This window comes from Capra hircus, chromosome 14, assembly GCF_001704415.2.
Source record: "Capra hircus breed San Clemente chromosome 14, ASM170441v1, whole genome shotgun sequence".
Classification (NCBI taxonomy): Eukaryota; Metazoa; Chordata; class Mammalia; order Artiodactyla; family Bovidae; genus Capra; species Capra hircus.
The window spans coordinates 58,895,998-58,913,478 of NC_030821.1; the positions used below are offsets into that span (position 1 = coordinate 58,895,998).

The 17,481-nt window shown below is 45.4% G+C and overlaps 1 protein-coding gene across 4 annotated transcripts in view; it reads right to left on the reverse strand.

Moving 5' to 3' along the window:
• The window catches only part of LYN (LYN proto-oncogene, Src family tyrosine kinase), a 106,326-nt gene that overhangs the window by 59,765 nt on the left and 29,080 nt on the right, over positions 1–17,481 (reverse strand). The window contains exon 1 of one of the 4 annotated variants that reach the window (XM_018058500.1): positions 10,167–10,573. The exons of 2 other annotated variants lie outside the window; for them this stretch is intronic. The gene's annotated coding sequence lies outside the window, so the exon portion shown is untranslated. Of the gene's footprint in view, positions 1–10,166; positions 10,574–17,481 lie in introns of those variants that run through there. One more of the 4 variants, XM_018058502.1, reaches the window with a different exon arrangement.

The following is a 17,481-nucleotide window of genomic DNA, read 5'->3' on the forward strand; positions in this document are numbered from 1 at the left end:
TTCCTATAGTTTCCTACTTCATTTCTTAACTTTTAGGACAAGCTAACTTTTAAAAATTCTTTCAGACATGACTGAGCAACTAACACACAATAGGGGATGTGATTTTTCTGTAGTTTCCTACTTCCTTTCTTAACTTTTATAAGTGTAAGTGTTAGTCACTCAGTGCCCAACTCTTTGTGACCCCATGGACTGCAGCCCACCAGGCTCCTCTGTCCATGAGATTTCCCAGGCAAGGATACTGGAGTGGGTTGCCATTTCCTTCTCCAGGGGCTCTTCCCAACCCAGGGATCGAAGCCGGGTCTCCTGCACTGCAGGCAGATTCTTTACCGACTGAGCTACAAGGGAAGCCCTTGAAAGTGAAAGTGAAAGTGAAGTCGCTCAGTCCAATGGACTGTACCCTACCAGGCTTCTCTGTCCATGGGATTCTCCAGGCAAGAATACTGAAGTGGGTCATAGTGGCATGTTTTTTGCTGTCTGAGGCTCAAGTCTTCTGCTTCTTTCTACAAATTCCTCTATACATCCTCACTTCCTTTCCATATCTCAAGATTCTTCTATCCTTTCATGTCAACTGATTTTACAAACAGCAGACAGATCAACACAGCCTTACTTATCCTTAGAATCCAGAGATTTATCATGCCATATGTGTTGGGAATGTTTTTTTAAAAATATTCATTCATTTATTTGGCTGCACCAGGTCTTAGTTCTGGGATGCGGGATCTTCAGTTGTGACATGTGGCATCTAGTTCCCAGCCAGGGATCGAACCTGGGCCCCCTGCATTGGGAATGAGGAGTCTTAGCCACTGGACCACCAGGGTAGTCCCTGTGTTGAGAATGTTTGATCACTTCCAATTACTTTCTGATCCTTCTAAATTTAAATTTAAACTTAAAATTCTAAGTTTTCAATTTCACAACTCTCAGAGTTGATATGCCATTTGAAGAACTAGCAGGAGAACATTAAAATGCTTAAAGTTTCTTTAAAAATAGAAAGAATATTCAAATAGTTCAAAGAAGCATGTCTTCTGGTAAATTGGAACATTTGATAACTTCATCAAACTGGCCTTCAGGCAACTGAGTTTTGTAAAACTGGTCTAGAACATGATACCTCAACAAAAAAGAATACTAGTAGTCATTAAAACATTGTACATTATATCTGTTGACATAAAAGATATTCATAATATATTTAAGTTAAAAAGCAACACATATAGCCAGATGCTATTTTTTTTGTGAGGAGAAATGATATAAACAGGTAGGAAAAGTGTCTAGGAAGAAATATCCTAAAATATCACAATGCTCATCTACAGGTGATGAGTTTTGCAGGTATTTTGGGGTTTGCCTTTTTCTTATCATATATGTATATATATTTACATGTATGTGTACATATGTGCTAAGTTGCTTCAATCGTGTCTGACTCTTTGTGACCCCATGGACTATAGCCCACCAGGTTCCTCTGTCCATGGGGATTCTCTAGGCAATAATACTGGAGTGGATTGCCATGCCCTCCTCCAGGGGATTTTCAAGACCCAGGGATGGAACCTGTGTCTCTTATGTCTCCTACACTGGCAGGCGGGTTCTTTACCACTAGCACCACCTGGGAAGCCCTACGTGTGTGTGTGTGTGTGTGTGTGTGTATATATACAGGGCATATATATAATTTCCTATTCATATATATATATGCATACACACACATATCAGAGTTTGAAGAACCTTAGGTCATGTGTTTAATTACCCTTAATCTAAAATTTTAAAAGATGTTTTTATTTTGTGTAAATTATACATACATATGCAATGTGTCTATTATATATAAGTATATATATATAACATATAATATGCACACATATACATAAACTTGTACAAAAACGGATGGAAATTTTAAAACAAGAGAATCTGAACCCATAACCTAAGGTCCTTTAAACCCAGAGAATCTGTAGGAGAAAAGAACTTGGGGAGACTCCAGCTGGAGCCATCGTCCATCTACATTTGCTAAGATCACTTGGAAATGAAATGTCAATCATGTAGACGGTTATAGACATCAGGAAAATGGCTCCATGTCCAGGAGGCACATACCACCATGCCCTGGACGGACAGAAGGCGCCTGCTGGCTATCTCAGGAGGCGACAAGCACTCAGTTCCTCATGTGGACACAAGAGGTAGGTTCCGTGGATACCTACAAGCCTTCTTCTCTTTGATTCCAAGGCAGTTGGAAGATCATGCCAAGATCCATGCCAGGAATGAGGAAAGAGACGGGGAAGGAGTAGGTGCAGCTGGAAGAAGGCTGGGGCTGAGCTTTACGAGAGGAGGCCAGGGTCCTGGCTCTCTCGTGACAACAAGCCCACCAAACGTGCCAGTGACAGTCCCCGGGATTGCGTACACAAAGTTGATCCTATTTGCATAACTCTTAGTTGAGCAAGTTCACCCAGAGGAAGACACAGGGGATTGCTGAAACAAGTGGGGGTTTTTGGTTTCATTTCTCTTCACAGTAAAAGGGAACACTATGAAAACAAGATGAGCTAATGGAAAGTTAGGTATCACAGGGAAAACGTGTAATTTCAAGGACCAGAAGAGGAAATTCAAAGCAGAGTCTGAATTCTGTTTGCACAACCCGCCAAGAAGCAGATGGAACATCAACCTTATTTCCAGCCTCGGAATTTTAGAATCAGTGGTCCAGCCACTTCTCTTTAGAAATATACAAAATGATATGTTTAAATTCTACTTGAAGAGTTAGTCAGGTTTTACTGTACAGCACAGGAAAGTCTACTCAATGTTATGTGGCAGCCTGGGTGGAGGGGAGTTCGGGGGAGAATGGACATATGTATGTGTATGGCTGAGTCCCTTCCCTGTTCACCTGAAACTACCACAACATTGTTTGTTAATTGGCTGTACTCTAATACAAAAAACAGTTTAAGTCGGGATTGCATAAATAGATGCAACAAAATAGAAATTATTATGAAATTGAGAAAAAGTGAAACTAAGCCCAAGATAGCTCAAAGCTAAAGGTCATATCTTAAGTGGTCTGCACAATTGTTAGAGCAGACCAAAAAATCTCCAGAAGTTTAGGTTTTCTTGAGGCTAAAGCAAGAGGAAAACATGCCCACAGATAAAAATAAGTCTGCATCTCTGCAACAGGCTTTCTCAGCCTCAGTACTACTGACATTCTGAACCGACAAATTATACGTTGTAGGGGCTGTCCAGAGCATTGTAAGGTCATTAGCAGCATCTTTGGCTTCTACCCACGAGATACCAGTAACACCCCCGCCCGCTCCACATGGCCAGATAGAACAACAAAAATGTCTCCAGACATTTCCAAATGTCCCCCCATGGCAGGAAATCTGGTGTTTCAATTACTGGTAATGAGCTTATGTATTGATATGTTCTGTTAAAGACTGGGACAGAAAAATATGCTTTGTCATTCATCAGAGAAAGGCAGGCCTACTATTCCTTTATAAAAGGTAAAGGACATTCATAGCCAAAAACTGTGTCCAATAGATGTCTGCCACTCTACTTACACACACAGATACAGACTCACAAACACACACACAGACCTGGTGTTTGTTGGACTAAACCCAGAAACTTTCTACAAGAAAATCACCACCCTGGCTCCATACTTAAATACAATACAAACTAGTCTCATGAGATAAAACTAGAACAGTTGTTGTTCAGTCACGTCCAACTCTTTGCGACCCCATGGACTGCAGCAGGCCAGCCTTCCCTGTCCTTCATCATCTCCCAGAGTTTGCTCAAACTCATCTCCATCAAGTTGGTGATGCCATCCCACCATCTCATTCTCTGTCAAGAACAATCTATTCTACGCACTTCCTCTTATGAAGAAACTAAGGCTCAAAGAAGTCAAGCCAAGAGTAGCTACTAATAGATTCTATTTCCACTGAACGTAATAACAACAGCAAAAAACCCAAACACCTATTCTGTAAAAGTATAGTAAACACTTCAACAAGCAGCCTAAAAACTGTAGTACTATATGGATAAACTGTATAGATTATAGTGGAAATACCATTTTGAATAGCATAAAAAATTGAAAAAATAAAAGTATAGTAAACAGAATAGACAGTCCAGAAATAGTCAATTTGTCTTTTACAAAGGAGCAAAGGCAACTCCATGGAGAAATGACAGTCTTTTCAATAAGTAGTGCTGGAAAAACTGGACACCCAAATGCAAAAGGAAAAATTATTCTAGATCCATATCTTATACAAAAATTAACTCAAAATGCATAACAGAACTAAGTATAAAATGTAAAACTATAAACCCCCTGGAAGATGGCATAGAAGAAAATCCAGGTGACCTTGAGTTTGGCAATGACTTTTTAAATAAAAAACCAAAAGCATGAACCATAGAAGAAAATGATAAAGTTGGACTGTATTAAAGCTAAAAGCTTCTGCTCTGCAAAAGAAAATTAAAAGACAAGCACGAGCTGGGAGATCGTTTCAAAACACAAATTAAGAATTGGTGTCTAAAATAATACACAAGAATTCTTAAAAATCAATAATATGAAAACAAACATCCCAATCAAAAAATGAGTATGAGATTCGAACAAACACCTCACCAAAGAAGGCAGAAAGATGGCCACTAAGCCTGTGAAAGACGGTCCACATCACATGTCATGAGGGAGATGCGGATTAAAACAGTGAGATGCCACCACACACCTACGAGAGTGGCAAGCATCCAAAACACTGACACCACCCACGTCTGGACAAAAGGCAGAAGGAGAGGAACTTTCATTCAATCATGGAGAATAAAAAATGGTGTAGCTGCTTCAGAAAACAGCTGGGCCATTTCTTACAAAACTAAATATACTCTTAGTACCTGATTCAGTAATTCTACTATTTACCCAAATGAACTGAAAACTTAAGTTCACACCACAAACACGCATATGGATGTTTATAACAGCTTTACTTATAACTGCCAAAACTCGGACACTACTAATATATCCTTCAGTGGGTGACTGGAGGAACACACTGTGGTCCAACCAGACAACAAAATATTAATTATCAACAAAAGGAAATGAGCTATCAAGTCATAAAAAGGCATGGAGGATACTTAGATGCATATTGCTAAGTGAAAAATAGCCAGCATGAAAAAACTACATAATGTATAATTCCGATGACATTCTGGAAGAGGCAAAACTGTGGACGAGGAAACAGTTAAAAGGTCACTGGTTGCCAGTGGTTCAGAGAGAGGAAGGAATGAATGGGTGGAACACAGGGGATTTTGTGGGTACTGAGCTATTCTGTACGACGCCGTAATAGTAGACACATGTCATTATACATTTGTCAGACCCACAAAAGGTACAGCCCCAAGAGTGAGCCCAGTGAAAACAGTGGATCTGCAGTCATCACAATGTATTAATATTAATACTGGCTCATCCATTGTGATAAATGCACCACACTATGCAAGATGTTAATAATTAGGGGAAACCGAGAAGGTAGTGAGTACTACATGGAAAACCCTCTGTACTTTCCACTCAATGTTTCTGGAAACCTGACGCTACCCTGAAAATTAAAGCATTAATTTTTTAAAAATTTAGTAGATTAAAATTTGTGACAGAATGGGCATGGAGCCACATACTTCTGAGTTGATATTTCAGAAAAATGTATCCTCAATTTTGAAACGACTGTATTACCTTAAAATATTTCTGCTGAGAAAAGTTGTCCACAGCTACTAGCGTGTCCCTTCCTAGCACCCAACAGTCTTTGCGAAGATCGCAATGATCAAGGGCAGGCTGCTCTGCCTTAATCATCGTTATGTAAAATACAACAGAATTTTGCTAAATCCTCTTAACTGAATCCCCAAACTTCTACAACGTTAGCTTGGAAAAATAACTGATAAAAGGTAGAAGTTTACTAATGTTTATTAAAGTCATATTCCTAATGATACGCCTGTAGCCATCTACAATCATTGAAAGATACAACTAAATTAGACATAAAAACAGAAAGACAGAGACCATCAGATGAGGCAGCCCTGAGTAACACATACATATTTGCATAATGAACAGGATTTTATCAGAAATTAGCAATACTGAAGAACCACTGCTGTCAACCAATAGTTCAGTAAGTTGATTAAGTAAAAATAGGACGGTTCAGTTCAGTTCAGTTCAGTTGCTCAGTGTCCGACTCTTTGCAACCCCATGAACCGCAGCATGCCAGGCCTCCCTGTCCATCACCAACTCCCAGAGTTCACCCAAACCCATGTCCATTGAGCCGGTGATGCCATCCAACCATCTCATCCTCTGTCGTCCCCTTCTCCCCCTGACCTCAATCTTTCCCAGCATCAGGGTCTTTTCAAATGAGTCAGCTCTTTGCATCAGGTGACCAAAGTATTGGAGTTTCAGCTTCAACATCAGTCCTTCCAATGAGCACCCAGGACTGATCTCCCTTAGGATGGACTGGTTGGATCTCCTTGCAGTCTTATGGACTCTCAAGTCTTCTCCAGCACCACAGTTCAAAAGCATCAGCTCTTCAGTGCTCAGCTTTCTTTAGAGTCCAACTCTCACATCCATACATGACCACTGGAAAAACCATAGCCTTGACTAGATGAACCTTTGTTGACAAAGTAATGTCTCTGCTTTTTAATATGCTGTCTAGGTTGGTAGCAGATACCTAAACTATATGGTAACATTCAAGATACTCCAGCCTGGTGTAAAGCAATTGGATGGTATATGCTAGGATGGACAGGTGAGCATCTGAAGTTTCAAAGTGTTTCAGTTGTTTTGGTTTTTAAATTATGCACAAGTATCTCCTTGAATGATGAGTTGGACCATCAAGTAGCCTAAGCGCCAAAGAATTACTCTGTGACAAGTGACACTGCTTTACTTTCATAGAAGTATGATCTTTTTATTTAAAATTGATAACCAACCAGGACCAGTACAGTACAGGAACTCTGCTCGATGTCATGCGGCAGCCTGGATGGGGAGGGGAGTTGGGGAGACTGGATACACGTATATGTATGGCTGAGTCCCTTTGCTGCTCACCTGAAACCATCATGACATTGTTAATTGGCTAAATCCTAGTCACTCAGTACTGACTCTTTGTGACCCCATGGACTGTAGCCTGCCAGGTTTCTCTGCCCATGGGATTCTCTAGGCAAGAATACTGGAGTGGGTTGCCGTGCCTTCTTCCAGGGGATCTTTCTGACCCAGGGATCAAACCTGCATCTCTTATGTCTCCTGCATTGGCAGGCAGGTTCTTTACCGCTGGCACCATTCTTATTTTTTAAAATGGTACTGAATTGTGATAACGAATGCATATGAAGTGGTTTGACTCCCTAGGGAATGGGACTCTGGTGCTCCTGCTCTAGGATTGCTGTGAAAGACTTACTGAGACCCTCAGGGGGTTGTGAACCAAGGGGGTTGGGGACCTATGAACCTGTAACTTTACACAGTGAGCAGCAGCAGGAGGGGGAAGATGCAGCAGGTGGGTGCTGTCAGCTGAAGCAGCCAGGCTGAAAGAGGGTGGAGGGTGGGGCCCCGGCAGGTGCACGTGGGGAGAGGGGGGCTGGGGTGCTGCCGCTGGAAACCCACCCCATCACCTTCCAGGCTGCCCACTGAGCTCTAAGCAGAAACCACTGATTCTCAGGGAGTACTGATGTTGGGCTGGGTGCCCCCTGGTCACTTTCAGAAAATTCTAAATCAGTTAAACAGCATGATGGCTATTCTGTTGAATTTCCATTATTCGTAGGGCAAATTTCTCGTTTTCCCCACCATCCTCGTCACCCAGGATCAAAACCTCTGTCATCTTTGCAGTCCCATTTTATTCTCCATTGGGCCCTTGTCACTTTCTGTGTAACCTCGCTGGGTTTCTAGGCTTAGGGAAAGGCACGGACAAGGCCAATAGCATCATTCTGATGGTTTTCCCCTACATTAGTCTTTCTCTACTAAACCCTGTGTGCATGCTCAGTTGCTCAGTTGCTCAGTTGTGGCCCACTCTTTATGACCCCACTCTTGGTGCCTGCCACATTGCCTCTGTCCATGGGATTCTCCAGGCAAGAATACTGGAGTGGGTTGCCATTTCCTTCTCCAGGGAATTTTCCCAACCCAGAAATTGAACCGCCTCTCCTCTGGGTCTTACTGCAGGCGGATTCTTTATCCACTGAGTCACTGGGGATGTCCCCTACTAAACCTTACATGATATTAATGACTAAAAGGTCCACTTTAGATGTGACTGTTCTGAGTAGTGTGGTTGCCTCCTGGCCAGTCTCTGTGGCATCAGGCTTTTCCCGACTCTGGGCTCAAATTTGTGAATTATCATCTCATCTTTTCATTTACATTCAGGATCCATCAGACCCACCCTCTGCTCTTCATCTGATTAAATGAATGAATTCTACCTTTACTCAGAGGCAAGCTTCAAAACTGAGATGTGCTCTCATTCACCCACTCCCTGCCCAGCACTCTGTATTCACATTTCTCCATGGCATGACCATACGAGTTTAGCTTACAGGATCTATTTCAGCATTTGCCTTGTCCCTCCTTGATGAATGGCAAGCCCTGTGAGAGCAGGGATTTTTGTCAGGTCTGTACCCCGTTGGATTGGAGTCTGGAGAACAGAGCTTGGCACTTGGAAATGCTCATTCATATTCATCATGGAACGGAGGACACAGTAGAATAAACGCTCAGAAAGTGTTAAGACACCATTATTATTACTATACCATCATCTCAAATTCTGCTTGCAACATCTCTGGTACTGTCAACAGGAGAAAACTGCAAGTTTTCTGCCCCACACAGCTCCTCACAGCCTGGCTCCAGTCTGTCTTGCCGCTCAGTGTGACAAGGACGGAAACTTGCATTTATTGACATGGGTAGCGCCATTCTGCCTCCCCATGTAGGCCATCCCACTGATTCTCCAAAGCCTAATTCAGACCGAGTCTTGCCTACATCCTTCTCTCCCTGACCACTTCTCTCCATCATCAATTTGGGATGTAGCCACAAGCCCCAGGACACCACCAACTGTCCTGTTTTATGTGGGTCTGTAACTCCTGCATCAGCTGCTGTTAATGTGTGCGTCTCTCTCCTCCGTGGAGACTGTAAATTCCTTGACGTACTATCTGATCAGCCTTGACGTACTATCTGATCAGCCTCCTTGTACACCACCCTGCTTCCACCATTGAGACACACACAGTCCCCTGACCTCATCACCATGACACAGCAAAACACCTCGGTTGAATTGAAGTTGAACTTAGAAATCCCACGGACTATGCTGGGAAAGATTGAAGGTGGGAGGAGGAGGGGACGACAGAGGATGAGATGGTTGGATGGCATCACCAACTCAATAGACGTTTGAGTCAACTCCGGGAGTTTGTGATAGACAGGGAGGCCTGGCGTGCTGCAGTCCATAGGGTCGCAAAGAGTTGGACACAACTGAGCGACTGAACTGAACTGATACAGTAGTTTGCAGTCAGAAGCAATTCTGTAGGTAGATCCCATTATTTTTATTAGCCACAATCTATCTGGTTTATAATAGATCAACAAATGTTAGTTCCCCAAATCATTTTCGTTTCAGACAAATCCGGACCATGGCAGTCACCTATTCACTCAGTCTGTGACCATTCAAACAATCTGGGCTGAAATCTCAACTCAGTCATTTCTCCCAGATGAAGGTGCCAAGAGCTTTAGGATGAGGAAATTTGGGTCCAACCTGACTCCTGTATTTCTTGAGAGCCAAACAAACGCCAGACAGTTACTTAATTGAACTTCATCCTACTCATCTGTACCACGCAGATAACACTACTCCTTCAAGGGTTATTGTGAGGATTAAACACAAGAGCATATGTTAATCCCTCTGCCTCAAAACAGTGAACAATGCATTATTTCCCATTTTCTCTCCCCATCCCCCCAAACAGGGAGAGCCAGATTATAGAGAAGAAAGGCTCATGGGACCTTTGGCACAAACAAAACTGCTAAATAAAAATCACTAGGGAGTCTTTACAAGTGTAGGTTTCACCAACTAAAGTGTTGCAGTTTGCACAGCACCGCAGACAGGCCTCTAAGGCACCCCACACTCAGCCCCATCCCAGACTTTTGTTCTCTTCCCTGAGATGGAAGCGGGCCAGATTACAGAACCCTCCCCACTCACACAGGGCTCCCCTCACTGAACTGCTCAAGCCTCTCACTGTCTTACAGCCCCCACTCACCCATCTGGCAGACAAACGAGCTCTGTACTTACAGGTCTTTCTTTTTCAACTGGCTTTGGGTCTCTCCTCTGATTTGTCACCAAAAGGGTAAAAGCCTGAAGAATTCTATTTTTGGCTTCCGGGTGTGGTTGGCTGAAGGACCCCGAGGACTAAGGGGCAAACAGCGGGGACACAGTTCAGTCCCCCGGTCCTTCACTCCCCAGGTTTACATCGAATGAAAAGGTTGGTGCTTCAGACCCCAACGCCCAAGCCTGCAGCCTCAGCTACCATGTCCAGAGTTCCTCCTACAAGCAGCCGTTCTCTGCCTATCACCCATCCACCTCCGGGAAGCCCTCCAGCCAGCCTCACACTGAGCTGGAGACGCAGACAGGCACGGCAGGCCTTTCAAGCAGCCCCAGGAGGAGGAAGTTTCTTGTTCCCACGGGCCTGGGTTTTTCTCTTTTGGGTCTGTTTTCTCTTTCTGAAACCAGGAAGCTCAATTTGCCTAATGGTTAAACCCAAAAGGATTACAGATTTTTTTTCTGTAAGAACCCGCAGTCCCATGGTCCATCCCTCCTGGTAATAAGCAATCCGTTTCCAAACCATCCCGACACAGGGGGGCTTTCTGTTCTTCCCAGGGAAGACTCTTTCATGCCACTATTTGGATGAAAAGTACAACATTTACAGAGCATTCATATTTTTGTTTTCCCCTCTCACCAAAATGCTAAAAGTGCAACCACTGAATTACATCTCAATTCCCTAAAGAGACAAAACCTAACTTTCTTTTCTCCCTGTCTCTGTTTCTTTCTCTGCTTTTAACCAAACTGCTTTTAGGTTCAGACTCTCACACTTAGATCCCTCACATTTCCGTTCATTAGCCCTGAACGCCCAGCGACTTCTGCTTTTCTTGCTGTAATTGAGGTTCTCCTTCTCGCCTATGTTTTTTGCTAAAAATGTGCCCTCCCTTAGTAACACAGCCAAACCTTCAGCAATCCTTCCTTGTGCCATCAGCTCCCCTGGTTTTAACCTCTAGGCAAGGGAGTAGGGGGCCTCAGCCACAGCCCCCACGTGGCCCCAAGAGGAAACCACAGAGAAGAGGGTGTCACTCAGGATCAGAGAGGTGTGGCTGAATGTATGACTGTTGAGCTGCTGGTCGATCTTGGGAAGTCATTTACTTCCCCCATCCTCCGTGGACTTACTGGGAAATGGGGCCACTGCCCACTACCCCCAGGGCACCTGCTTTGGGAGGGCTCTTGTCCACATCACTTAAGTGTGCTTACTCACAACTGCCTGACTCTTCCCAAAGAATCCTTTCTACATGAGTCACTCAATTCTTTTGTTTAAAAGAAACGTTTTATTTCGTATTGGAGTATAGCTGATTAACAATACTGTCACAGACTCAAGTGGGCAGCAAAGGGACTCAGCCATACATATAATGTATCCACTCTCCCCCAAACTCCCCTCCCATCCACGCTGTCACATAACACTGAGCAGAGCTCCTTGCGCTGTACGGTAGGTCCTTGTTGGTTATCCATTTTAAATACACTAGTCTGTACATGTCCATCCCAAATTCCCTAGCTACTGCTTCCCCTCATCACCCGTAAGTGTTGCTCAATTCTTTTAAACATATTTTCAGCTGTGCTGGTGACAGGAGTACATCCTGTGTTTGCTCTATCACTGTGTTTATTCAGGCCACAATTGCTTTATTATTATTATTATTGGAGTTTAGTTACTTGACAACGTTGCATTAGTTTCTGTTGTACAGCAGTGACTCAGCCATACGTATGCACACATCCTCCCTCTGTCAGCACAGAGCGCACAGTGGAGTTCCCTGCGCTGTACAGCAGGTTCTTGTTATTTATTTTCTGTGATTATCGTAAGGCCCACTTAGGCCTTGATTCTTAACCCGAGCTAGGCATTGAATACCATGGGGCTTTAGGGAAAACACAAGCTCCGGTTCCATGCCAGACCAGGCTCTCTGAGAGTCAGGCCTGGGCATCAGTATTTTTAAATCTCCACAGGTGAACAAGTAACTCTAAAACTTTTTTAATCATTCCTTTTTAAAGAAGATTTTCTAGATGCATACCATTTTTGAAGTCTTTATTGAATTTGTTACAATATTGCTTCTGTTTCATGTTTTTTTTTTTTTGGCCCCAAGGCATGTGGTATCTTACTTATCCCACCCGGGATGGAACCTCAACTCCTTGCATTGGATGGCGGAATCTTAACTACTGGACCGCCAGGGGAGTCTCCAACTCTAAGAGTTTTAGGTGCTGGTGAGTGTGATGCAGAAAAAGCAGGGTAACAGGAGGTGAGGGAGGGGACGGTTGATGAGCAAAGTCTGGGTGAGAACATGTTCATGGCGAGGACCCCACGGAAGGGAACAGAGCCACTGAGCCCCATATGTGGATCAGAGACGGAGTGGGCAGAGGGCTGGGCTGCCCAGCATCCGAAGCGGGAGGTCTCGAGATGTCCTTGTCCCTAGCACCGCAGACTTGCTTACTCAGCCCTTTCTTTGGCTCAGGGCAGTTTTGTGTAAGACCTCAGCTTCCTTCCAATATTTCCTCCTTTCTGCTTACGCTGTGGCCAGAGCAGGTTTCCATGGGAACCCAAAGAACTACTAATGCCACAGGTTATCTAGTTTAGACTCATCTTATTTGTGGAGCCATAGCTGACAAATTCCAATCAGGGAATCTGGGGGGAACCGAGTACAGCGACCACCACTGAGGATCCCGGACGCACTATTCCTTCTTTTACCTGGTCTAGACAGCCACTGTCTCCTCATTCACAGTACTCGTGGGTCAAACAAAATGTCCCCATTTCCAGCTCAAATGCCATGCACCTGGGGTCACTGTCACTTGCTGAATCTACCGTAAGAGACACAGGAGCTGCAGACACCTTTCAGACATGGGCCTCCCCTCAAGGAGCACTCTTTTCTTCCCTTCTTTCTTCAGTTCATGTCACCAGCTCCCCCTCCTCCACTTTCTCAACAAGTTTGACACAATACCATTAGCGTATCCAGTGGTAAAAATGTTTGAAGAGCAACTGCAAAAGAATGACTCTTGCTGATTGCAGCATGCTCAGTCACTTCAGCATGGCTGCCCCTTTGCGACCCCACAGACTGTAGCCTGCCAGGCTCCTCTCTCTATGGAATTATCCCATCGAGAATACTGGAGTGGGATGTCATTTCCTCCTCCAGGGGATCTTTCCCACCCAGGGATCAAACCTGTTTTCCTGCATTGACAGGTGGGTTCTTTACCACTGGGAAAGTCATCTGGGAAGCCTGTCATCATTCCAAATGAACAGAAACCTGGTCTTTTGTTTTTCTGTCTGTATACACACACACACACACACACACACGGACTTCCCTTGGGGGCTCAGACAGTAAAGAATCTGTCTGCAATGCACGAAACCTAAGTTGGATCCCTGGGTTGGGGAGAATCCCCATGGACAGAGGATCCTGGGGGGCTACAGTCCATGGAGTCACAAAGAGTCAGACATAACTGAGTGACTAAGCATGGCACGCGCACACACATACACACACACACAGTGTTGCCATCCCCACATCTCTAGGTCAGTGTGTGCTTGTCCCTCAGGGGTGGGGCATCGTGACATGCAGGACATGATGAGGGGTTTACACCTTCCTTCACATCTGAAGGAGTCAGAAGTCAGCATCAAAGGTAGGACACCCACCTAGAACCCCTGTTCCAATGGAACCATCTCCACTGCTCTGGGATCTGTACCTTGCACACACACCCTCCCAGAGTGGCGTCAGGTCTGGAAATAAGGCATAAACCTTTCAAAATCACCCCTAGTAATCTGACAAAGTCCAGGAGAAGCACAAAATTTAGCCTGAAAAGTACTGTTTTTATTTTTTAACTTTTTGTTTTATATTGGAGTATAGCCCTGAATATTCATTGGCAGGACTGATGCTGAAGCTAAAGCTCCAATACTTTGGCCATCTGATGTGAAGAGCTGACTCACCGGAAAAGACCCAAATGCTAGGAAAGATTGAAGGCAGGAGGAGAAGGGGACTACAGAGGACGAGATGGTTGGATGGCACTACTGATTCAATGGACGTGAGTTTGAGCAAACTCTGGGAGGTAGTGAAGGAGAGGGAAGCCTGGTGTGCTACAGTCCATGGGGTCACAAAGAGTCGGACACAACTTAGCGACTAAAGAACAAATAGCTGATTAATAGTGTTGTGATAGTTTCAGGTGAACAGTGAAGGGACATAGTCATATATATACCTGTGTCCATTCTTCCCTGCACTTCCCTGGTGGCCCACAGTGTGGGAGACCTGGATTCGATTCCTGAGTTGGGAAGATCCCCTAGAGAAGGGAAAGGCTACCAACTCCAGTATTCTGGCCTGAGAATTCCATGGACTGTATAGTCCATGGGTTGCAAAGAGTCGGACATGACTGAGTGACTTTCACATTCTTCCCTGAACCATCTGAACTCACTGAACCCCTGTCTCATCCAGGCTGCCACACAACCCTGAGTAGAGTGAAAAGCACTATTTTTAAATGAGAAAACAGCATACCATGGGAAACACAACCTCATCAGTTCCAATTTACTGGTTTCAAAGCTAATATCTATGGAACTCTTACTGTGTACTTGGTACTGTGTCAAGTTCTTTACATGGATTGTTTCATTCGATACTTTAACAGATGAGAAATTTGAGGCTTTGGCAGGTAAAGTAACTCCTCCAAGGTGACAGAGATAGTAAGCCTTGGAGCCCTAGTTGACTTGCTTGCTCTCAGGTCAGCACCACTTGCCCCCAAAACCCCGAGAGTCCACACCTGGGAGCATGCAGTGCAACTGAGGACCACTGTGCCCAATCACCCGCCCAGAACGGCTGCCCTCTGTGCATGGGTAAGACTGGCCCTTGGATGCTGACAGGTAGAGGGTTTCTTAGCAGGTGGGGTGAGCTGTTGGAAAAGGGAAACAGGACCACAAGGGGTGAGCTTGGCAGAGGGCAGGAGAAGGAAGGAGTGATTACAGAATACACCTCTGAGGGCAGAAACTGGCAGATAGAAACATCTACTTAAGAAACGTAACAAATCCCCCCACCCCCTAACCCCCGACACTTTACAGACAACAGAGTCAACATTTCTGAGCTGGGGAGACTTAAGTCATCTAGACCAGCAACTTCAGCATCTCCTGGGAAATGGGTTACAAACACCACTTCCCAGCTGGAACTGGGGCATCACTGTCTTGTCAGTAAAACAGGGAGGCTGCGCTAGTCAATCAGTGGTTCTGGACCTTACCACAGGTGTTAAGGATCGCTGGAGGTTCTCTCAGACCCAGACTGCTGGTTCCACCCCGAGAGGGGCTGTTTCTCTGGGGGTAGAGGGTAGGGGGTTGGCGTTTCTACCTAGCCTATGTCCAGAACTGCAAAACAAAATCGTGGAAGATGGGGCAAAGGACAGTAAGGGCTGCAGTGGAAAGCAGGCAGCAACCAGTTCTAAAATTCAGAGAATTTAGAGATCTTGGACCACTGCAATGCAGTGCAATGGAAACTGAAATGAGAAGACAACTTTCAAAAGGAAGAGCAGATAACAGATGAGGCGTCAAGATGAAGCACAGCCTCAGTCATCAACCCCGCGTTAATGTGTGTTATTACAAAATGGATCTTTTACATTTAATTAACAAACCCATCTGGCTTCCCAGGTGGCAGAGTGGTAAAGAATCCACCTGCCAGTGCAGGAGACACAGGCTCAATCCCTGGGTGGGGAAAATCCTCTGGAGAAGGGAATGGAAACCCACTCCAGTATTCTTGCCTGGGAAATCCCATGGACAGAGGAGCCTGGCAGGGGGGCTATAGTCCATGGAGGTGCAAAGAGTAGGGCACAACTTACTGACTGAGCGCACACACACACCCATCTGAACTCCCCATCTACGTGGATGTCATTCACTTCTCCTAATTCCAAGCAGGGGAAACCTCGGGCAGCAGAGGGTTGAAGCCCCTCCCTAGGCTGGCAGCCCAGGACCCCCCGACACCAACCCACTGTCATTGCTCACCTCCTCCACCTTTCTTTCAAACTGGGTTCCCACGTTACAAACACAATGAACAAGGTCGGGGAGTGAAAAAAAAAACCCTAGCATTTTCCTTGGTCTTTCTCCCTTCACCAAGTAGGTGAATCTACTGGCTTTTGTTCTGAGATGGTGTTTTCTCACGTCTGGAAGGGAGAGTGGGGCGGGTGCAGCGGAGGGACGAGGAACACAGCTCACACGGAGACGCAGATGTGTGGGCTCCCTGCAGAATCTGGAAGACACCCCAGGGCTTGGGCTGGTGCCTGGACGCCTCAGCTGGTCCAAGCAGCGCCCAAATCAAGGCTGCTGGTTGTGCCAACCCACCTGCAGGGCCCCTACCGCCCTGAGACCCAAGGGACCAAAGCCTCTCACACGTGGAGACTGGAACATTCTGGCTTTTTCTTCTCTACTCTGACTTGAAGGGAATATTCGCTCCCTGAGGTATGGGGTCATCCCAGCAGGTTTCATGTTAATATTTCAGACGCTTCTAGGGAGCAGAGGGCTGGCCTCCCAGGGGCTCACTGTGCTCTCTGTGCCTCACACTCCCACCAGAGCTGAGTTTGAAACTCTCCACCCTGGCTTTCAGCCCTCTCGTTTCCCCTCCACCCCAACCCGCAGCCCATCCGCCATGATGCACGGTGCTCTTCCAGTTCTCTTTCCAAAGACAACTGCAGCTCTCTGCCGTTTCCTCGTTCCTCACACGACAAAGCTTGGCAAGACTCTTCCTTCACAGCAGCCTACATTCCTGGTTCCACAAGCTGCTCACCTCACCCCACCCACCCTAAGGACCAGCTCCATGGGAACCCCACACCTGAGGGCCCCATTCTCCTCTAACCATCACACCTGCTCCTTCCTGGAATAACAACCCTCCCCCCATCCACCCCACCAGCCCATAAGCAACCTCCTCCTTCTGGTTTCAAATGAACCATTTCAAATGCCTCGTCCTGCGTGCAAAGCTGTCCGGAGCTACCGGGCAGAACTGACCGTCCCTCCTGGCTCATGTCTTGTCCACACAGCACCGTCAGTGCCCAGGATGCTTTCAAGCCCATTGGAAGACATTCAACAAACTCTGATGAACTGTGTAACTAATGAGACCACTTATGTGCCATTATTTCTCCTCCAATCTCTCAAAAGGCTCTTTCACTCACATCTTCAAGACAGTTGGAATTCAACGATTGTATTTTATTTTTAAAATTATTTATTTATTTATTAACTGTGCTGGGTCTCTGCTGCTGCGTGAGGGCTTTCTCTAGTTGCGGCCAGCAGGGGCAACTCTTTGTAACGGTGCCTGGGCTTCTCATCGTGGTGGCTTTCCTTGTTGAGGAGCACAGG